Source organism: Olea europaea, unplaced genomic scaffold, assembly GCF_002742605.1.
Source record: "Olea europaea var. sylvestris unplaced genomic scaffold, O_europaea_v1 scaffold291, whole genome shotgun sequence".
Classification (NCBI taxonomy): Eukaryota; Viridiplantae; Streptophyta; class Magnoliopsida; order Lamiales; family Oleaceae; genus Olea; species Olea europaea.
In genome coordinates this window covers 121,754-145,244 of record NW_019247671.1, presented here as the reverse complement: position 1 = coordinate 145,244, position 23,491 = coordinate 121,754, and the positions used below count along the sequence as shown (strand labels likewise).

The 23,491-nt window shown below is 43.4% G+C and overlaps 1 pseudogene; it reads right to left on the bottom strand.

Moving 5' to 3' along the window:
* Window positions 1-8,362: 8,362 nt before the first annotated feature.
* Window positions 8,363-8,834, bottom strand: LOC111384410 (annotated as a pseudogene).
* Between the last annotated feature and the right edge of the window lie 14,657 nt (window positions 8,835-23,491).

Sequence of the window (23,491 nt, the reverse complement as noted above, 5' to 3'; positions counted from 1 at the left end):
CAAATTACACCCAATTGAGTCCTAGGTTTCTTGAATTGTCATTCTATCACCCGCCTCATTGTGGATTTTTTGCAACTTGGTCTCTGAACTTTTATTTTCTTCCATTTTGGTCCTTTTTCGCTCTTTTCTTCTAAATTTCAACTTTTCTACCAAAATGCTACCTGAATCAAAGCATAAGTATAATGAGTGCATTTTGGTATCAAATAATAACACGAATGCAATAATTAAGAGGGAAAATTATGATATTTTGCACTCTTATCACACCCCTAACTTGCTTATTGCTAATCCCTAGCAATTTAATGCAAAATAAGCAAATTAGTGATTGGTCCATGATACAAAGAAATTATTAAGTTCCAATTCAACCACATGCCATGTCCCTTTCAAGCTCAACACCATAAGAAATTAATAGTGCCATGATCATCAAGATATCAAAAACACTTGCCAAATGTGTGAGTGTGTGTCAAACCATAGCCATCTTACCACCAACCCTAACACATGTAGCATCAAGTATGCCTCGAGCTAAAGGTTTAACCTCGTAACTCATGAGTATCAAATTGTTTAGTGCGGTTTTCTCTCTATGGAGTTGGGAAAAGGATAGACTCATAATTTGGAGGCTTAAATGTTTCTGAATGAGCAACGAGCGAACATTGATCTTATGATAGGCATACTGTCAAATGAGAATTCATCACTTTTTTTACCACAATCATAATTAGGATCAAAATAGTCAATATAAAGGGCTGTAATGCGGTTTGGGTTTGGTTGTATGAAAATGAGGATATAAAGATTCAAGGACTTCCAAGCATGTAGCTAGATTCAAGGACTTCCAAGCATCTCGATAGATTACATCTTTCGATCAATACACTCTTCAATATTTCAACCCCAAAATCAATCAATTTTTTTTTGTCTTTTTGTTTTTGTTTTTTTAGGGGTGTTTTGCTTGAGCACATACTAAATCTTGTCATTTTCTTACTTATATTTTTCACAAATAAGCATTTAATACTTACTACATGCTTGGAAGTAAAAAGTTGGGTAAATACATGGATAGATCATACTCCAATGTGGAGAAGTATGTATAACATGGGTGTATGAAGAAAAGGCTATACATGTGTGTATGGCTCAACATGGGTACTAGGGGTTGTAATTATGGAAAAGAAGGCTTGAAAGGCTTATATGTTAATCCTAAACTAACCGTCATCATTTCCCAAGCAATTTACCATCTTACCACAAACCATATATTCTTAAAAGAGTTTCCAATTCAGAAAATTAATGAATGCTCATTACTATTTTAGTGCAAGGTGGTTCTTGATCCTTACTAACTCTCACAAGAAAATTTCAGCAAGAAACTACTCCAGCTACATGTATTAAATCACTATCTTACCGCAAGGCTTGTGTGCACAAAATGATTCAGCAAATGTCTCAACATCTAGACTCATAAGAACAATATCAACTCCTAGTGGCACATTTTATCATTCAAGAACATGTAGGGAATTAGGGACTTTAAAAAAATTTAGACCAAAAAATCCATGTAAATTATGCAATTTCACAATAAAATTTAAGTTAAACTCTCCCCCAACTAAACATTGCATTGTCCTCAATGCAAAAACATGCCTGCCAAATAAAGGTAAGGACATATGTCACCTGAGTGCCGGAGTGAATCACATGAGTTGAGGTATAAGAAGTCTAAAAGTTTTCAATGAAAAAGGTGATGTAGAAAATGAAAAAAAGGAATGCAATGAATAATGTATGGACTAAACCTAGAGAGAATGCATAGATGAAAAAAAAAGAGAGAAGGGAACGAACTCCCCTTCAGTTGCCTCCCAAGCAACTCCTTTATTTATTGTCGTTGGCTCGACCCAATATTACCTCCTTCAGCCCGCATCTAGCCAGAGCATTGTCAACATTTGGTTCATTGCACAAACTCATTGGAAGTAGTCACCGGTGGCATCCTATAATCTTAAAAATCATTAAAAGTAGCATCAATATGAACATATTCTCCATTATCATCCCTTATGGGAATTTCAGAATTTAGAAGGAAAGAATTTAAAGGGTCGGGGTCAATAAGCACACGTGCTTCCTCCTCAATGAGTGCATCAATCATGTATGTTTCATGACACTCATAATCTTCCTCAGGCTGTTTCATAATGTGAAAGATGTTGACGTTTAAGGTCATGTTCCTAAAAGATAGCTTCATCAAACCATTCCTGCAATTGATAAGAGCGTTAGCTGTTGCGAGAAAAAGCTTACCAAGAATAATGGGAATATTGGAGTTAACATTCACATCTACTTTCACATCCAAAACTAAAAAATCGATAGGATAGTAAAATTTGTCAATCTGTACTAGCACATTCTCAACATCTCCCTAGGTCTAATAGTGGGCTGATCAGCCAATTGTAGGACCACTGTAGTAGGTTTATTCTCACCTAGACCTAACACTAAGTATATAGCATAAGGCATGATGTTGGCACTAGCCCCTAAGTCGAGGAGAGCTTGTGAAATATCATGGTTCCCTATGATATAAGAAACAGTAGGGCAACCATGGTCCTTATACTTTGGCAGGACTTCTTGTTCAATTATGACACTCCCATGTTTAGTCAAGAAGGCAGTTTTCTTGACATGGTACTTTCGTTTTATAGTACACAAGTCCTTAAGGATTTTAGCATATGTGGGGACCTAGGAAATCACGTGCAAGAGAGGTAGATTGACTTTTACTTGCTTGAGATGCTCTAGGATTTCACTGTGTTGACTAGAAGATTTCGAGTTCGACTTGAGGGCTTGAGGAAAGGGCACTCTAGATGGATTTTTCACTACCTCCTCACTCGAGGTGCTCTTTTCTATGCTACTGGGTCCTTCTTACTTTCTCCATGTATAAGGTTGGTTCTATGACTTTTCCAGATCTAGTGGTTATGGCATTCACTTTCTTCAAGTTGGTCTCTCCTGATCCTGAAGTTTGTGCCATGTGTTGCCCTCTAGGGTTCGATTGAGCATGCGTTGGGAATTTTTCCTTCTCTCCTGCAGCTAAGGCATTAGTTAGTTTGGACATATGAGATTTTATTTCCTTGTTTTCTTCAACAATTTGGGTGATCATAGTCTCAAACTTTTGGTTAATCTTACTCTATACCTCTATAAATGCATGTAGAGCATCTTCTAAAGAGTTTCTAGAGGACGTGGGCTAATATAGAGGTAGAGTGTGAGCTTTATTTGGCTGGCCTTCAGATTTCTAGCTGAGATTGGGGTGATTTCCCCACCCTGAATTGTATGTTTCAGAAAAGGAAGAATAAGGCTTTTGGTATGTGCCTAAGGCATTGCAGTGTTCCTCATAAACTCTCCTCATCTCACCGTAGGTAGTGCACTCTTGAGCTGGATGATCAGTTCCACCATAAACAAAACACGATCCTAAAGATTCAACATGGGATGCATTCTGTGTAGGCTTTGGGTCCCTAGCACGTAAGATTTTGAGTTCTTTAGTGAGGGCATCTACCTTGGCTCTAAGGTCATCCTCCTCCCTAAGATGATAAATACCAGTGCTATTTGGGTCTTCAGTGGGTCATGACCAATTAGTTTTCTCAGTGGTACTAGGTCCAATCCAGGTATGAGCTTTTTCAGCTATGTCATCTAGGTAGTCTATGACCTCATCTAGAACTTTTTGTAAAAATTTCCCATTACACATCATTTCAACAAATTGACGCTCCCTAGGTAATAATCCCTCATAGAAATAACTCACAACTTCACCAAAATTTGATTATGCCCAAAGTATAACGCGATGGTTATAGTATAGCTTTGGGATGTCATATCCACAGGGAGATGGGTGCAACACCCTCGATTTATTCTCAAACTTTAAATAGGTAGGATGGCACGACTGCTTCATTGAGTTGTGCTATGGAATCAAGAGCTCCAAGTGGGCAATTTTGGTAACCAGAACTTGCGATGTGGGATAAACCAAAAGCCAGGTTGTGGTGCCCAACTGCGCGTGAACCTATATCCCACAAAGGGTGTTGGTCAATTAAGATAGTATTACGGTGACCATGGAATTTTAAATTTGCAAAGGAGTGTATAAAAACTCACCTGCTGAATCAACTAGCCCCAAAAATGGATGGCACTAAAGTGCACGACCTATACCTGATCGTTGAGTCAAGTGCCAGGCCTCGATGAGTACGAGGGCACGACAGTCGCTACAAAACCTTGAGCATGAGTCTAGGTAGAGTGACTGTCAGTGCGGATCTTGGTGGTAGTAGGAAATATTCAAATGGAAACTTTTAAGGCTGAAGAGGGAAGAGGTTTCGTGTGAACGACACTTGCACACGTGTTAGTCGATCCTAAGGGTCGGGGAAAGCACAACAAACAGTGCGTTTCGCGCTTGCACCGAAAGGGAATCGGGTTAAAATTCTTGAACCAAGATGTGACTGTTGATGGAAACATTAGGGAGTTCAGAAATGTCGACGGGGGCCTTGGGAAGAGTTATCTTTTTTGTTTAACAGCCTGCCCACCCTAGAAAAGGCTCAGTCGGAGGTAGGGTCCAGCAGCTGGAAGAGCACCGCACGTCTCGTGGTGTCTAGTGCGCCCTGAAGGGCCTTCAAAATTCAGAGGATTGAGTACCATCCATGCCCCGTTGTACTCATAATCACATCAGGTCTCCAAAGTAAATAGTCTCTAGTCAATGGAACAATGTAGGCAAGAGAAGTCAGCAAAATGGATCCGTAACTTCAGGAAAAGGATCGGCTTTAAGGGCTGGGCAGAAGGGTCCAAGTCCCAAACTCGTTGGTGAACTGCTTAAGCTGCTCCCACGGCGAGAGTGGGTTGTCGCATGCCGACCAGGGGACGAACTATGAATGGCTCCTTCGAGGGCCTTCCCCAGGCATCGAACAGTCGACTCAGAAATAGTACGGACAAGGGGAATCCGACTATTTAATTAAAACATTTTTGTGGTGGGGATTTACAATTTAATAAGATTCTGAAAGGAGGGTCCATTTTATTTAAATTAAATAACTAAAGAATTGTAACTGATACTAATGTTCAAAAAATTAGTAAAAAAATCGATTCGAATAAAAGAAATCAGTAAAAAAGTACCACCAAAGTAGGAAAGCCAGGATCTTTTAGAAAATGGATTCCTATTCGAAGAGTGCATAACCGCATGGATAAGCTCAAAACATATTTATTCTGACTCAGACGGAGAAATGCACTGGAGTACTGATGTGTACATGGGTAGTTCAATGTGCTCATCGGCACCTGACCCTAAGATGTGGACCATCTCGGAACACTTAGAGGAGCTCCTGTGTCAATCACTTTCATTCCTTTCATCAGACCATTTATAGCACTCATAGCTACAGCTCTAACTTGATTATTTCCTAATAAGAAGCATTGTTAGGTACTCCATTTTCTTTTCCCATTGAGGCTGAACCTAAACCTGTGCTCGAGAGATAGCTGTCTATATACTGATAAGCAACACACTTTAATCATTTATGATGATCTCTCCAGACAAGCCCAAGCTTATTGCCAAATGTCTCTTCTATTACAAAGACCGCCTGGTCATGAAGCTTATCTAGGGGAGGGTAGATCTTTTGGTTTTTTCATGTTGTTAAAGAGTTGAACAATGATTTTTCGTGTTGTCAAATATTTAAACAATGAAAATAGATGATGAATGCCTCTATGGATAATTTTTTTTGCTATCTATTTTCGAGAATAGCCTAAAGTTCCAACTAAAAAGATGAAGGCTCATTACTTCAACTAGTCCCCATGTTCCTCGAATGGATCTCTTAGTTGTTGAGAAGGTTGACCAAAAGCAGTATATAAGACATACCCAGTAAAACTGGCAAGTCAATTTTGTTCTACTTAATCCCTCTTTCTCTTTCATGGCCACATATCTTTCCAGCTAAGGAATGGGAATTTTTTGTCCTGTTACATGAATCTAATTTTCCTTGAACAAGCATAGATTGGTCTAAAAATCCTTAACAAAGATGTCTACAAGACGTTCTATTTTTCCATAGAAATATATTTGTTCAAGAAGAGCTCCAGAAGATGTTGATCCTAAATGAGAAGACTGGTCTTGGTCCTAGCAGGAAGGAAAAAGAATTTCGCGCTCTTCCTTTCGGGAAGGGAGGATTAGGGAAATCCACTTGATTGCAGCTTTGTGTAAATAGGTATAATTCGTGGAATTGTAGAAACTATCAAAATCAAAGAAGTAACAATAATAACTAAAAGTATACGAAAAAATCCCTTTTTTCTAATTCCTATGAGCACACTGAACTATCCATGTGGCTGAGAGCCCTCACAGCTCAAGAACAACGACGCAATTATCAGGGGCATGCTCTACCATTGAGCTAATAGCCCGTCGTATGAGCCTCCCACTGGGGGCCCACTATGCCAAAATCGAGAGAAACCCCATCCCTCTCTTTCCTTTAAGGGGACCCTATCAACTTGTTCCGACCTAGGATAATAAGCTCATGAGCTGAATATGCAACAGCAATCCAAGGTCTCCAAGGTCGCATACCCAGACGGAAACTAAGCTCCCACTCATGACCCATGTAATAAGCTATACTAAGTAAGAAGTGTAGAACAATTAGTTTATAAGGACCCCTATTGTATAACCATTCATCGACTACTCAAGCTGTGTTATATACTCATCACTAATATATCGTAGGATTCATCATGAAAGGAGCTTTTGCTCATGGAGCTATATTTTTCAATAGAGATTACAATCCGGAGTAAAATGATCTATTTATCATAAAGAGATTCATCGTTCCTGACCCTGCTTCACCTTAATTATTTTTTGAAAAAGTCAAAGTTCTGTCGAGACAGCGACGGGTACTCTACCCCTGTGGGATGAAGCGACAGAGGTTTTGAGAATTCACGATGAGACGAGCCGTTCCAAGAAATTATATCTTCTACTAAGACATTTACCGAGGAAGTAGAAGTCCTTTTGAAAGAAGCTATTCAGGAACAAATGGATCGAAAATAATATTCCAAAGCTTTCGTATGTTTTCCATTACTTGTATGGATAAGACAGGAATTCTCTACAATGACACTGTAGAACAATTGAAGGGATGTGGTGCAGCCTGGTAACGCATTTGTTTTGGGTACAAAATGTCACGGGTTCCTTCCGAAATACCCCATACGAAATACAAAGATAAAAAAAGAATAAATTTTTTTGCTAGATCCCTTATTTCCCTGGGATTGTATCTCTTGTTTTTCATTCCCATTCCCAAAAGAATGAATACTATGATTCGCATTTCGAACAGGCATGAATACAACATCTATAGGATAACTTCTATCTTGAAAGTCATGTGGCACTTTGATAAGTAATGTATTTAGTTTAAAGCCCTACGTGCTCTACTTCTGGAAGATCTGCGAATCCCTCCTGCTTATATTAAAACTTTCCAAGGCCTACCTTATGGGATCCAATGAGCACTCTCAATATTATGCCTTCAAGAGGACTCCATTTTTTTATAATTTTAGAATAAAGATTGTATTCTTGAACAACTTTCTGTTTAAAGTCTAATTTTAGATAGAATGTGATTCTGATAGATTCTATTTTTATCTTTCTTCAATGGAAGGTAAGGGTCAATTTTATTGTAGAGCTGTATGCAATGCACCACGACGTGCATTTTGTGTCATTGCTCATCGACCTACTTCGATTTGTCTAGATGTGATCCAAGTAGGTTCAAGTGCCTGAAGAGCATATTTACCGAAACAAATATGATTACCTCGATAAGATATTCCCTTCATTCTTTCTCTATGTTATTTACAAAATCTAGTTCTTTTGGGGTTATAGTTGATGGTTGTTTCACAATTCTATCTTAAACCCATGTTTGAATTGAAACTGAGATACTGATGCAAGTTCTTCCCTTCTGAATCAGATAGATTCATATCTGAAAGAGGTTGACAATATGTTCTATCAAAATTGACTATTTGTCCCTTTGTTAGAGGTGTTCTAGAAATGTCTGCTTGGATTGGTATTAGTCTAGATACGGCAAAATCATTCTATTAGATCGAATAAGAGGATTAGCTGCCAAGGGGATCTATCCAATAGTAGATCCTTTAGATTCAACATCAACCATGCTTCAACCTCGGATGGAATCCAACTGTTTAATTAAAACAAGTAATGCGATGTCCCAACGGATCCTCATGCAATGTGATTTCTACCCAATGCTCTGAATGTCAAAGTTAAGAAATTCAACCAAGTGCATGTAAACAGTGGGAGTAACTATGACTCTCTTAAGATAGACAAATGCTTCGTCATCTAATTAGTGACGCGCATGAATGGACTAACGAGATTCCCAATATCCCTGTCTACTATCCAGCGAAACCACAGCCAAGGAAATGGGCTTGGTAGAATCAGCGAGGAAAGAAGACCCTATTGAGCTTGACTCTAGTCCGACTTTGTGAAATGAGTTAAGAGGTGTGGGATAGGTGGGAGCCGAAAGGCGAAAGTGAAATACCACAACTTTTAACGTTATTTTACTTATTTCATGAATCGGAGGTAGGTCACTACCCCTCTTTTTGGATCCAAGGCTCGCTTTGCAGGCTGATCTATGCAGAAGACATTGTCAAGTAGGGAGTTTGGCTGGGGCTGCACATCTGTTAAAAGATAATGCAGGTGTCCTAAGATGAGCTCAACGAGAACATAAATTTCATGTGGAATAGAATGGTAAAAGCTCGTTCGATTCTGATTTTACAACACAGATACGAACCGTAAAAGTGTGGCCTAACGATCTTTTAGACCTTTGGAATTTGAAGCTAGAGGTGTCAGAAAAGTTACCATGAGGATAACTGGCTTGTGGTATCCAAGCATTTATAGCGATGTTGCTTTTTGATCCTTCGATGTTGGCTCTTCCTATCATTGTGAAGCAAAATTCACCAAGTGTTGGATTGTTCACCCACTAATAGAGAACGTGAGCTGGGTTTAGACAATCATGACACAGGTTAGTTTTACCCTACTTATGACAGTGTCATAATAGTAATTCAACCTAGTGCGAGAGAAACCGTTGATTTGCACAATTGGTCATCTTGCTTGGTTGAAAAGCCAGTGGTGTGAAGCTATCGTGCTTGGATTATAACTAAATGCCTCTAAGTTAAAATTCGGGCTAGAAACGATGTGTGCACCCGTCGTTTCCTTGCCGACCCGCAGTAGAGGCCTTACGGCCCCCAGGGGCACATGTCGTTGGCTAAACCCTTGCAGCGGATGTGCTGCATTGGCTGCCTTAAAGTACAATTTCCATCGAGCGACAGATAGAATCCTTTACAGATGACTTAAATACACGACGGGGTATTGTAAGCGGCAGAGTGGGCTTGCTGCCACAATCCGCTGAGATTCAGCCCTTTGTCACTCAGATTCATCCCTCCCCTTCTGTTCCTTCAAAATCAAAATTTCCTGTATCTAGGAATGATTTAAGGCTAGAATACCTACGGTCCTTGAAATAACTTTTCTTTTCAATGCCTAAGTGTCGAAGGATGAAAAGCCATGTACTGTAACCTGGTAAGGCATCGAAGTTGTTACGAGCCTTTATGCTGAAGATGATGTAGTGGACATAAAATATGTGATGTTAAGTTTAGGTGCCTTAATGCTACCTTGGTGTGTGACTGCGATGTGCTTTTGTGTGCTCGTGATATATCTAGTGTTCCTGCATTATGCCTGAGTTGCTCCCTTTATGTGCATACGATGACCATTAGTTGCTGAATTCGGGTGCATGAGATGTCCCTTAGCATGCCTAGTGTGCCTGCGATGGGCATCAGTACGAACTACGTGCTGCGTACGTGTGTCGGCATCCTTCACATGGACTATACTCGATGCTACCTTCATGTGCCTGCATCCCATGCTGCCTTCGTGTACCTGTGTCCCTGACATGGCCTGCACATCGTGCTACCTACGTGTACCTGTGTCCCTAACATGGCCTCCACACCATGCTGCCTACGTGTGCCTGACAATTAGGTTTCATCCCTATCATGGTCAAGACACGTCTTGGACATGCCCTGCACATCGTGTCCCAGAAACGGCCTAGAAATACCCAAGAACATGTCTGCGTTCCTAACATAGCCTGCACACCGTGCTGCCTTTATGTGCCTGAAATCAGGCTTTGTGCTTGCTGCGGCCAGGATGCATTCGGGACATGGCCTGTACATCGTGTCCCAGAAATTGCTCAGAAATGCCCAGGAACATGCCTGTGTCCCTGACATGGCCAGCACACTGTGCTGCCTCCATGTTCCTGAAAATCTACCTGCATCCCTACCGTGGCCAAGAAGCGTCCTGTACATGGCCTGCCCACTGTATCCCAGAAACTGCTCAAAAATGCCTAAAAATCTGCCTGTATCCCCGTGGTGGCCAGAACGCATCCCGGACATGGCCTGCACACCATGCCTAGAAATTGCCAGAAATGTTTGAAAATTAGGCTGTGTCCTTGTCATGGCCATGACACGTCCCGAACATGGCCTACACACTGTGCCTAGAAACTACCTAGAAATGCCTAAAAATCAGGCTGTGTGCAGAACATGTCCTGCACATTGTGTCCCAGGAACTACCTAGAATCGTTTGAAAATCAGACCAAGTCCCTATCGCGTCCTGGACATGGCTTGTACACCGTGTCCCAGAAACTGCCTAGAAATGCCTGGAAATCAGGCTGCTTTCCTGAAGCGGTAAGGACGTGTCTCAGACATGGCTAGTACACGATATCCTAAAAACTGCTCAGAATGCCTAGGAACATGCCTGTGTCCCTAACATGGCTTGCAAATCGTGCAGCCTTTGTGTGCTTGAAACTATCCAGAAATGCCTGAAAATCAGCTTGCATCCTTGTCGCGTCCTGGACATGGCCTGCAGGCCATGTCCCATACGCTACCTAGAAATGCTTAAAAATCGGGCCTTACACGCGTCTCGGACATGGCCTGCACACCATGCCCAGAAACTACCCATAAATGCCTAAAAATCAGGGTACGACCCTATCGTTGCCCTAACATAGCCTGCGCACCGTGTCCCAAAAACTGCCTAGAAATGCTTGAAAATTAGGCTGTGTCCAGGACATGTCCTACACGTCGTGTCCTTAAAACTGGCTAGAAATGCCTGAGGACGCCTCCCGGACATGGCTAACACACCGTGCCCATCAACTGCCTAGAAATGCCTGAAAATCAGGCTGCATCCCTACCGTGGTCAAGATGCATCCAGGACATGACCTGCACACCGTATCACAAAAACTACCTAGAAATGCCTGAAAATCAGGCTGCGTCCGTGTCACGTCTTGGACATGGCCTGCACAACGTGTCCCAAAAGCTGTCTAGAAATGCTTAAAAATCAGGTTGTGTCCCTATCGCGGTAGGATGCGTCCCGGACATGGCCTGCACACCGAGGCCAGAAACATCCCAGAAATGCTTGAAAATCAGGCTAAGTCCCTGTCGTGATCCGGATGCGTCCCGAACATGGTTTGTGTGCCATATCTTAGAAACTAGCCAGAAATGCCTAAAAATCAGACTGCATCCCTAGCATGGCCAGCACGTGTCCTGGATATGTGTTGTGCCCAGAAATGCTTAAAAATCAAGCTACATTACTGCCATTGACATAACGCGTCTTGGATAAGGCCTACATACCGTGTCCCAAAAACTATCTAGAAATGCCTGAAAATTAGGCTGCGTCCATGGCAAGTCTTGCACACCGTGTCCCAGGAACTACATAAAAATGCTTGAAAATCAGGCTGCATCCCTACCACGTCTTGAACATGGCCTACACATTGTGTCCCAAAAATTGCCCAGAATGCCTAGGAACGTGCCTGCGTCCTTGACATGACCTACGCACCGTGCAGCCTTCGTGTGCCCAAAAATCTGTCTGCACCCTTGCCGTTGTCAGGACGTGTCCCGAACGTGGCCTGCACACAGTATCCCAGAAACTACCTAGAAATGCCTGAAAATTAGGCTAAGTCCCTGCCGCGTCCTAGACACGGCCCGTACACAGTGTTCATAAGCTTCCTAGAAATGCTTGAAAATCAGGATGTGTCTATATAGTGGCTAGGACACCTCCCGGACATGGCTTGCACACCGTGCCCAAAAATTGCCTAGAAATGCCCGAAAATCAACCTGCATCCCCACCGTGGCCCGGACATGGCCGGCGTACCATCTCTTAGAAATTGCCTAGAATTGCCTGAAAATCAGGTTGCATCTTGGACATGTCCTGCACACCGTGTCTTAGAAGCTGCCTAGAAGTGCTGAAAATTTGGCTGCGTCCTTGTTGCGACCAGGACGCGTCCCGAACATGGCCTGCACACTGTGCCCATAAACTGCCTAGAAATGTTTGAAAATCAGGCTACGTCCCTACCGCATCATGGACATGGCCAGCACATCGTGCCCAAAAATTGCCCAGCGATGCCTGAAAATTAGGCTTCATCCCTGCCATGGCCCGAATGCGTCCCGAACATGGCCTGCACACCTTGTCCATAAACTGCATAGAAATGCCTAAAAATCAGGCTGCGTCCCTACCATGGCCAGGACGCATCTCGGACATGGCCTGCACACCGTGTCACAAAAACTGCCTAGAAATGCTAAAAATCAGGCCGTGTCCTTGTCGCGTTCTGGAGATGGTCTACATACCGTGTCCCAGAAGCTGTCTAGAAATGCCTAAAAATTAGGATGTATCTCTGTCGTAGCCATGACGCATCCTGAACATGGCCTGCACAACTTGCCCAAAAAATGCCCAGAAATGCCTGAAAATCAGGCTACGTCCCTACCGTGGCCATTATGCGTCCCGGACAAAGCTTGCACATCGTGTCCCAAAAATTGCTTAGAAATGCCTGAAAATTGGACTGTGTCTAGGACATGTCCTTCACACCATATCCCAGGAACTGCATAGAAATGCTTAAAAATCAGGCTGAATCCTTGCTATGTCCCGAACATGGCCTGCACACCGTGTCCTAGAAACTGCCCAGAATGCCTAGGAACGTGACTATGTCCTTGACATGGCTTCCACACCATGCATCCTTTGTGTGCCCCAAAAATCAGCTTGCGTCTCTACCGTGGCTAGGACGCATCCCAAACATGGCCTGCACACCGTGTCCCAGAAATTGCCTAGAAATGCCTGAAAATTAGGCTACGTCCTTACTGCGTCCTGGAGATGGCCTACACATAGTGTTCATAAGCTTCCTAAAAATGCCTAAAAATCAGGATGCATCCTTGCAGCGGCCAGGACACGTCCCGAACATGGCCTGCACACCCTGCCCAGAAATACCTGAAAATCGGGCTGCATCCCTGTCGTGGCCACGACGCATCCCGAACATGGCCTGCACACCGTGTTACAGAAACTACCTCGAAATGTCCTAAAATCAAGCAGCGTCCCTACCGCGTCTTGGACATGGCCTACACACTGTATCCCATAAGATGTCTAGAAATGCCTAAAAATTAGGCCTTAGCAAGGACGCGTCCCGGACATGGCCTGCACACCGCACCCAAAAACTGCCAAGAAATGATAGGCTATGTCCCTACCGTGGCCATGATGTGTCAAGGACAAGGCTTCCACATCGTGACCAAAAATTGCCTAGAAATGCCTAAAAATCAGGCTGCGTCCAGGACAAGTCCTGCACACCGTGTCACACGAACTACATAGAAATGCCTGAAAATCAGATTGCGTCTCTGCCGTATCTCAAACATGGACTGTACATTGTGTCCCAGAAACTACCCAGAATGCCTAGGAACGTACCTACATCCTTGATATGGCCTCCACACCATGTAGCCTTCGTGTGCCCAAAAATCTGCAAGCGTCCTGGGTATGGCCTGCACACAGTATCCCAAAAATAGCTAAGAGATGCTTGAAAATCAAGCTACGTCCGTGCCGCATCCTGGACACGGCCTGTACATTGTGTCCTAGAAGCTACTTAGAAATGCCTAAAAATCAGGTTGCGTCCCTGCTGCGGCCAGGATGCGTCTCGAACATGGCTTGCGCACCGTGTCCTAAAAACTACCTGAAGATGCCTAAAAATCAGGTTACGTCCCTGGCGCAGCAGCACGCATCCCGAACCAGGCTTGCACACCGTGCCCAAAAAATTGCCTAGAAATATCTAAAAGTCAGGCTACGTCCATGACGCGTCTCGAACATGGCTGCACACCGTGTCCCAGAAATTGCCTGAAAATGCCTAAAAATTAGGCTGCGTCCAGGACATGTCTTGCACATCGTGTCCCAAGAACTACTTAGAAATCCTTGAAAATCAGGTTGCGTCCCTGTCGAGTCCCAAACATGGCCTATACACCGTGTCCCAGAAATTGCCCAGAATGCCTAGGAAAGTGTCGGCGCCCTTGACATGGCCTGCACATCATGTGGTCTTTGTATGCCTGTATCCTTGTCATGGCCAGGACACGTCTCGGACATGGCTTGCACACTGTGTCCCAAAAACTACCTAGAAATGCCTGTAAATCAGACTGCATCCCTGTTGTGCCCCAGACACGTCCCGATCGTGACCTGCATACCGTGTCCCATAGGCTTCCTAGAAATGCCTGAAAATCAGGCTACATCCCTACCATGGCTAAGATGCGTCCCGGACATGGCCTGCACATCGTGCCAAAAAACTACCCAAAAATACTTAAAAATCAGGCTGCGTCCCTACCGTGTCCCAACACATCCCGATCATGGCCTATGCACCGTGTCCCAAAAACTACCTAGAAAAGCCTGAAAAATCAGGCAACGTCCCTGCTGTGTCCTGGAGATGGCCTGCACACCGTGTCCCAGAAGCTGGCTAAAAATCAGGCTGCGTCCTTCCTGCGCCCAGGATGCATCCCGAACATAGCCTTTGCACTATGCCTTGAAACTGTCAAGAAATGTCTAAAAATTAGGCTGCATCCATGTCATGGCTCGGACGCATCCCGAACATGGCTTACACACCGTGTCCCTAAAACTGTCTAAAAATGCTTGAATATTAGGCTGTGTCCCTGTCGCGGCCAGCACGCATCCCGAACATGCAAAAACTGTCTAGAAATGCTTGAAAAATAGGCTAGGTCCCTACCATGGCCATGACGCGTCCCGTACATGGCCTCAAAATCGTATCCAAGAAATTGCGTAGAAATGTCGAAAAGTTAGGTTGCGTCCAGGACATGTCTTGTACGCTATGTCCTAGTAACTACCTAGAAATGCTTGAAAATTGGGCTGTATCCCTGCTACGTCCTGAACATGGCCTGCACATCGTGTCCCAAAAACTACCCAGAATGCCTAGGAACGTGCTTGCATCCCTGACATGGCCTGCACATTGCACAGTCTTTGTGTCCTTGAAAATTTGCCTGCGTCCCTACCGTGGCTAGAATGCATTCCAGACATAGCCTACACACCATGTCCTAGAAACTACCTAGAAATGCCTGAAAATCAGGCTGCATCCCTCCTGCGTTCTAGACATGGCTTGCACATTGTGTCCTATAAACTGCCTAGATATGCCTAATTTTTTAGGCCGCGGTAGGCCCTACCGTGGCTAAAATGAGTCCCGAACATGGCCTGCACACCATGTCCCAGAAATTACCCAGAAATGCCTGAAAATTAGGCTGCGTCCCTCCCGCGTCCTAGACATGGCCTATACACCGTGTCCCATAAACTACCTAGATATGCCTGATTTTTTCAGGCCGCGTCCTTGTCGTGGCCAGGATACGTCCACCGTGCCCAGAAATGTCTAAAAAATTAGGCCGCATCCGTCCCGTGACTCGGATTCATCCCGGACATGGCCTGCGCACCGTGTCCTAGAAACTGCCTGGAAATGCCTGAAAATCAGGCTGCGTCCTGGACATGTCATGCAAATCTTGTCCTAAAAATTGCCTAGAAAAGCCTGAAAATTAGGCTGCATACCTGCGGTGGCCAGAACGTATCCCAGACATGGCCTGCATACCGTGTCCATAAACTACCTAAAAATGCCTAAAATTTAGGCTGTGTCCATGCCGTGGCTAGGACATTCCCTAACATGGCCTACACACCGTATCACAGGCACTGCCTAAAAATTAGGCTGCGTCCTTGCCGCATCCTGGACATGGCCTGTACACCGTGTCCCAAAAACTGCCAAAAAATTCTTGAAAATCAGGCTGCTTCCCTGCTGCTGCTAGGACGCGTCCTAGACATGGCCTGCACATCATGTCCCAAAAATGCCTAGGAATGTGTCTGGGTCCCTGACATGGCTTGAACATTATGCTGCCTTCGTGTGCCTGAAAATCAGCCTGCGTCCCTACTGCGGCCAGGATGCGTCCTAGACATAGCCTCCACATCGTGTGCCATAAACTGCCTAGAAATGCCTGGAAACCTGCCCGCATCCTGGACGAGGCCTGCACACCGTGTCCAAGAAATATGTGATGGAGCTTTGATGGAGCTTAATAATAAGCATTTTGGGCACATTTTGACATGGGAAAATGAGGCTAAAATTGAATTGGAGGCTGCCTAATTACAATTACATGATCAGCCTATGAATGTAAATTTTCAACTTTTGGCTGCTAAGTTGAGAAAGAAGGCCGTTTGTTTATGTGAAACGAAGCTGAGTTTTTATTATCACAAGGCAAAATGCATCTTCTTTTAAGGAAAGTGATAAATGTACAATGTGTTTTCACTTGGTGGTCAAAAGGAACTCTAGAAGGAATTTCATTGCTTATATTCTCAAGGAGGATGGGATATATACCACTTCACAAGACCAAGTTGCTTTGGAATTTATGAATTTCTATACCAACTTGCTGGGGAAATATGAGGCCGTTTGGTCGATTGAAAATGACATTATTTGTAATGGCCTTTGGTATCTTTAGAACAAGGCAGTGCATTGGTTTGGGACATTTCTATTGAAGAGATCAAAGAGGCTCTTTTTGAGATTGGAGATGATAAATCCCCAGCCAGGATGGGTACACTTCATGTTTTTCAAAAGCGTTGGGGTGTATTCAACATGATTTTGTGGAGGCTATTATGAAATTCTTTTCATTAGGATCTATCCTTAAGCAAATCAACCAGGCGGTCATTGCTTTGGTGCCAAAGTCTACTCACGCACCTAGTGTTGGGGATTATAGAGCAATATCTTGTTGTAATGTAATCTATAAAGTGATCACAAAAAATCTTGCATCTAGATTGAGGCCTATCTTGGGAGACATTATCGACCAAGCACAAGCCACTTTCATTGAAGGTAAAAGCATGACGAAAAATATTCATCTTGCTTAAGAACTCATGAGACAATACAATAGAAAGAGAGTAGCTCCAAGATGCCTCCTTAAAGTTGATTGAACGAAAGCTTATGATTCGGTTAGTTGGGACTTTCTCAAAAGTGTACTCGAAGGGTTGAATTTTTCTTTGAGATTTGTTCAATGGATTATGGAATGTGTTACCATTCTAACCTATTCCGTTGCTTTGAATGGGAGTATGCATGGATTCTTCAAAGGCGGGAAAGGTCTGCGGCAAGGTGATCCATTTTTCCCTTTCTTGTTCATGCTTTGTCTTGAATACTTTTCTAGAATGATCGAGGATGCTACAAATGATAATGAATTTAATTATCACCCAAAATGTGGTCTCCTTAAGATAACCCATTTGGCTTTTGCGGATAACTTGATGCTTTTTGCAAGGGGTGATGCTATCTCTATGGAAATTCTCATGAATTGCCTTGAAAAGTTTGGTTTTACATTGGGTTTGAAGATCAACACTTTGAAATCCAGCTTATACACAGCTAGGATTTATGGGTATGAGCTTGAAAGAATCATGGAAATATCAAATTTTTCGAAGGGGACTATGCCTTTTTGATAGTTAGGTATTCCTCTTACCTCGGAGAAGCTCAAAGTGAGTTCTCATGCTCCATTCCTTGATAAAATTGTGGGTTATATTGGAGCTTGGAATTGCTCATCCTTATCTTATACCGGGAAAGTGGAACTCATTAGGGCGGTACTTCAAGGAGTCAAATATTTTTGGCTTTCTATCTTTCCCATCCTGGCTACAATTATATTAAGGATTGTTAGCCTTCTTGAAAAATTCCTTTGGGGATCAAAGAAGCCGTTGGTTGTGTGGAAGGATCTTTACCTTCCAAAAGAGGAAGGGGGCCTTGGATTAAAAGACTTGAAGAGTTGGAATTTAGCATTACTTGCTAAATCCCTTTGGAACATTCAATATAAAAAGGACACTCTATGGATTCGGTGGGTTCATCAATTATATCTTAATGGGACTTGCATTTGGGAGGTTCATCCTAGAAAAGATCATTCTCTGCTATTTAAGAAACTACTGGAAATCAGAGACATTTCGCATGAAAAGGGTGTTGTCCAACAGTTTTTAACTAATGGACAGCAAAGGGCATCGGGTCAAATGAACACTGGCATTATCCCTTCTCGGCATGCTGTTTTTGGTCCAAATTACACTGCTGGGAATGCACAAAACTTGGGAGAAATTGGGCAAAATCTGGACAATCTTAGAGCCGAGCAGACTGCTCAATTTAGTAGGCAATTTCTAGGTTTTTTGGAGCAATTTCTGGGTTGTTTGGCTGAGGAAAAATTCCGCACAAAAATAGCCTATAATTTCTTTAGGCCTAAGGGCACATTCAAGACTTGGGGAGCTAAAGTTTGGAAATCGTGCATCACTCCGAAGCATTCATTTTTGCTTTGGTTAGGGGTTCAATCTAAACTCCTAACTAAAGAAAAATTGCATTTCTTGGATATTGATCGAAAGTGTGTATTTTGTGGGCATTTGGTGAAAACTTGTGACCATCTTTCTTTAAATGTTCCTTCACATCTATATTATGGGGGAATGATAGGTGATGGCTCGGCATTAAGAGATCTATGACAACACTTGCTAGTGCTCTAAAGTGGTTGAAAAAGGAAGCCCGTGGGATATCATGGTTAAGTAAGGTGAAGAGGATTGCTCTTGCTACCACTATATATTACATTTGGTTAACACGAAATAGGAAGATTTCTGAAGATCTTTCGGCCAACTTAGATTGCATTGTGAGATGGATCGAGACACACGTATACAAAGTTATGTTCACTTTGTATTTGGATGTCTTGATTCATTTCGAGTCTTTAGCATTTGGTCATTAACTTTTTATGCACTTCACGTGTTTTGTATTTCCTAGGTATGCCCGGAGTAATTATATTTGTTAATAAACTTTTGATTGCCCGGGAATGCCCGGAGTACTTATATATGGAACATTTTTGATCAATGATATTTACATTTATTGATCAAAAAAATAGAAAGAGCTTTCAATCTGTCAATCCTTACTATGTCTGGACCTGGTAAGTTTCCCCGTGTTGGGTCAAATAAAGCCATAGGCTCCACTCCTGGTGGTGCCCTTCCATCAATTCCTTTAAGTTTTTACCTTGTGACCATACTCCCCTGAACCCAAAAACTTTGATTTTTCATAAGGTACAGATGGAGTCCTATAAGCAACATTCGTCGATCACTAGTCGGCATCATTTATGGTTGAGACTAGGACGGTATCTGATCGTCTTCGAGCCCCCCAACTTTCATTCTTGATTAATGAAAACATCCTTGACAAATACTTTCACAATTGTTCGTCTTCCATAAATCCAAGAATTTTACCTTTGACTATGAAATATGAATACCCCCGACTGTTCCTGTTAATCATTACTCCGATCCCGAAGGTCAACATAATAGGACCGAAATCCTATAATGTTGTCCTATGCTAATGTATCCAGAGCATAGGCTTGCTTTGTACATTCTAATTTCTTCAAAGCAACAATGTCGTTCGTACTAAGCATAGAACGCTTGTTCGGGGATAATCGGAGGATCTTCATCCTTGTACCCGCTCAGTATTCCACATTTGAGAATTCAAGCATGTCGTCATGGCTCGAGTCCCACACCTTGAGTTGTGAATAGGGTGGAACACGATGTATGCTTTTCGGTTCACCTTTGACCGCGGATGTTAATCGTGACTTCGAGCGAAATAGGGTCATTTTAGGCAAGAAGATGCTGTCGCAACGGGTTTGTAGCACAGGGAACCGAGATGGAGACGATCGAACTTGAGATTCGAGCACCCAATGAACAAGCGTGAGGAGGATGTTATCGCTACCCGAGTAGGGACCTAACATACCCGATCATGTCGATCGTAACTCACGTGCTTTATGTGCATGATGCCCAAGCAAAGCGTACCACATGTCCACCAACCCGAAAGTTTACAAACAAGCTACGAACCGAGCCTGAGCATGTCCTACTACGTACGGCAAGAGATTATTGAGAAACCAACCCAATTTTGTCGTGCGATGACGATTACATTCGTGAGCACCTACTACGTTACCCAACATGTCGTGCTTGAAAGGTAAAGCATGTTTCGAACAATGTTTTCTTTGGTGTCGACGTTTTGCTTATCCCTTCATGGGAGGCAAGCGAAGGATGGATCAGGGAAAGATCGAGATGGATTTGGCACTTTTAGGCACATGAATGAGAAGGCCACATTGGCAAGGGTTCGAATCATGCCACCAGAGTTCATAGTACAATGATAGTCATAGTCGAGAGCACTTACTGCAATGTCCTACAAGCCACACTTGAGGGGCACCACATGCTCGATAATGTTTCTTTCGATGCCCACATCCTAGTCCTTCCATCTTGCAAACGAATAGCATTTGGTGTCGAACCAACGCAGGCTGCAAGCATCTAGCTTCGGTCTGATTTTTAAGGAAGATCGAGATTCGTCGTTGCACATGGACGGAAAGACCATTTTCACAAAGGACCAAAACGTGAGTTCGCAGTGTGATGATAGTTATAATTGTGAGCACCAAACACGTTGCCTTGCATGCCACGCCCAAGGGGCACTGCATGCACTCGCCCACAGTAATGTCTTACTTTAGTGCCCACGTTTTGGTCCTCCTGTCATGTGAACGAAGCACAGGATGATCCCAAGGCAACATTGGCCATAAGGCACGAGCTTCAGTAGATTTTTAGGCAACTTGACCGGAAGGAGTGCGTTTATGAGAACTACATTGTAGCGTGTGTCTTATGCCTAGGCCAATCGACTAACATGTCGTGTGGTTTCTTCCCAACACATGCCCTTCGTCCTGCATCATTGTGCCTCACAATGGTCCCAATTCGAGATAATTTCGCACCAACTGATCAGGCATTGGGAAGCTGCGAGCACTTCATTGCAATGTACGTCTTATGCTTAGGCTAATCGATCGACATGTCGCACGATTTCTCATCCCCATGAATGCCCTTCGTCCAGATTGCTCCTCCCATACTCGTTGCGTCTTTACTTTGTTTTTGGACCGAAATAGGCAATTGTGAGAAAATTTGGGCCATCTTTCAACACACAACGCGATTTTAACTTGCGCATGCCTTCCATTCGAGTGCTGTTGGGGGGTCACCAGCCAGAGTATCGCCGGAGTTGCACCATCGTCGGATGGGCCAAGGCTCTGAAGTTTGCAGGTACGCAAGCCACCCGTAGGCAGTTCCTCCCTACAGCAGCTTGCACATGTTGCTTGTTCCCTTTCATGCACCTCCTCCCCCTATAATAGACTTCTGAGAAAAAACCCAAGTAACAGGAGTAGATATCAAAGGGCTGAGGAATCATACTATTTCTTTTCCATTTTTTGTAGGATTTTCGGTGATATTTTTTAGAAAATTCTTTTTTACAATGAAAGTATGATTGAATGGGGTCTCGAAAAAAATATTTTCGGCCAAAAATATTTTTATTTTTTATTTAAAAATATTAAAAATAGGAAAAAATTGAAAAAAATGGAAAACGAACGAGAAAAAATCTCCAAAATCATGGGAGGCTTGTTATCATCAAATATTTGAGGAGCAATTGCTCTTTTATCGAAAATAATTTCGATTCACACATATTTTGATGCATGCACGAAAACAGGGGACGAGACGGGAGGAAGGTGAAATGTGGTGGAAACAACTCAAAGTGTATTAAATTCGAACGATAAACTTCTATCGAGCGATCATTTTATGTTTTCGACAACCATCCATTGATAAAACATTGCAAGGCTTATTTTTTCTCGTTATGTGACACAAAGGCAACGTCGTGTCTTGGTAATGGCAAGGACGTAGGCACATTTTCAGGCAATCTCAAGCACCCTCAGGCACACGATGTGCAAGCCATGTTAGAAATGTGGGTACGTTTTCAAACATTTCTGGGCAGTTTTTGGGACAGAGTGTGTAGGCCATGTTCGGGACGCGTCCTGACCACAACATGGATACGGGCAGATTTTCAGGCATTTTTAGGCAGTTTCTGGGACACGGTGTGCAGGACATGTCCAGGACGTAGCTTGATCTTTTAGGCATTTCTAGGTAGTTTCAGGGACATGGTGTGCAGACCATGTCCGGGATGCGTCCGTGCCATGGCAGGGACATAGCCTAATTTTCAGGCATTTCTGGGCAGTTTCTGGGCACAGTGTGCAGGCTATGTTTGGGATGCATCCTGGCCACGATAGGGACATAGCCTGATTTCTAGGCATTTCTAGCTAGTTTCTGGGATACGGTGTGCAGGCCTTATCCAGGACATCGCAGGGACGCAGCCTAATTTTTAGGCATTTCTAGGCAATTTTTGGGACATGATGTGTAGGCCATATCCGGGATGAGTCATGTTACGGTAGGGACGCAGGCAACTTTTAAGGCATTTCTGAGCAATTTTTAGGACACGGTGGGCAGGCCATGTTTGAGACGTGTCCTGAACACGGTAGGGATGCAGGTAGATTTTTTTTGGCATTTCTAGGCAGTTTTTGGGACACAATATGCAAACCATATCTAGGACGCGATCAGGACGTAGCCTGATTTTCAAGCATTTCCAGGCAACTTCTGGGATACAGTGTGCAGACCATGTCAGGGACACGTCCTGGCCACGGCAAGGACGTAGGCTGATTTTAAGGCACATGGAGGTAGCACGATATTCTAGCCATGTCAGGGATGCAGGCATGTTCCTGAGCATTTCTAGATAGTTTCTGGGACACGGTGTGCAGGGTATATCCGGATGCATCTTGGCCGCGGTAGAGACAAAGTTTGATTTTTAGGCACACGAAGGCAGCACGGTGTGCAAGCCATGTCAGGGATGCAGGAACACCAAGGTATATTTTCATGCAAACGAAGGTTGGACAGGATGCAGGCACATGAAGGCAGCTCCGAGTGCCATCCATGTCAAGGACGCTAGCGTACGTAGGCAGCACGTAGTTCATACCGATGCCCATCACAGGCACACCAGGTATGCTAAGGGACATCTCATGCATCCGAATTCAGCACAGTAACTAATGGACATTACATGCACATGAAGGGAGAAACTTAGGCACAATGCAGGAACACGGGGCATATCACAAGCACACAAAAGCACATCATAGTCGCACCAAGGTGGTAGATCAAGCACCCAAACTTAACATCACATATTTTGTGTCCACTGCATCAACTTTAGAACATAGGCTCGTAATACCTTTGACGTAGGGCATTACTGTACATGGGTTTTTGCCCCTCCACACTTGGGCATTGAAAAAGTAATATCAAGGACCATGGGTATTCTAGCCTCAAAGCATTCCTGGATCAAGGAAATTTCAGTTGGGAGAAACGAAAAGAGAGGGACGAATCGGAGGGACAAATGGCTAAATCTCAGTA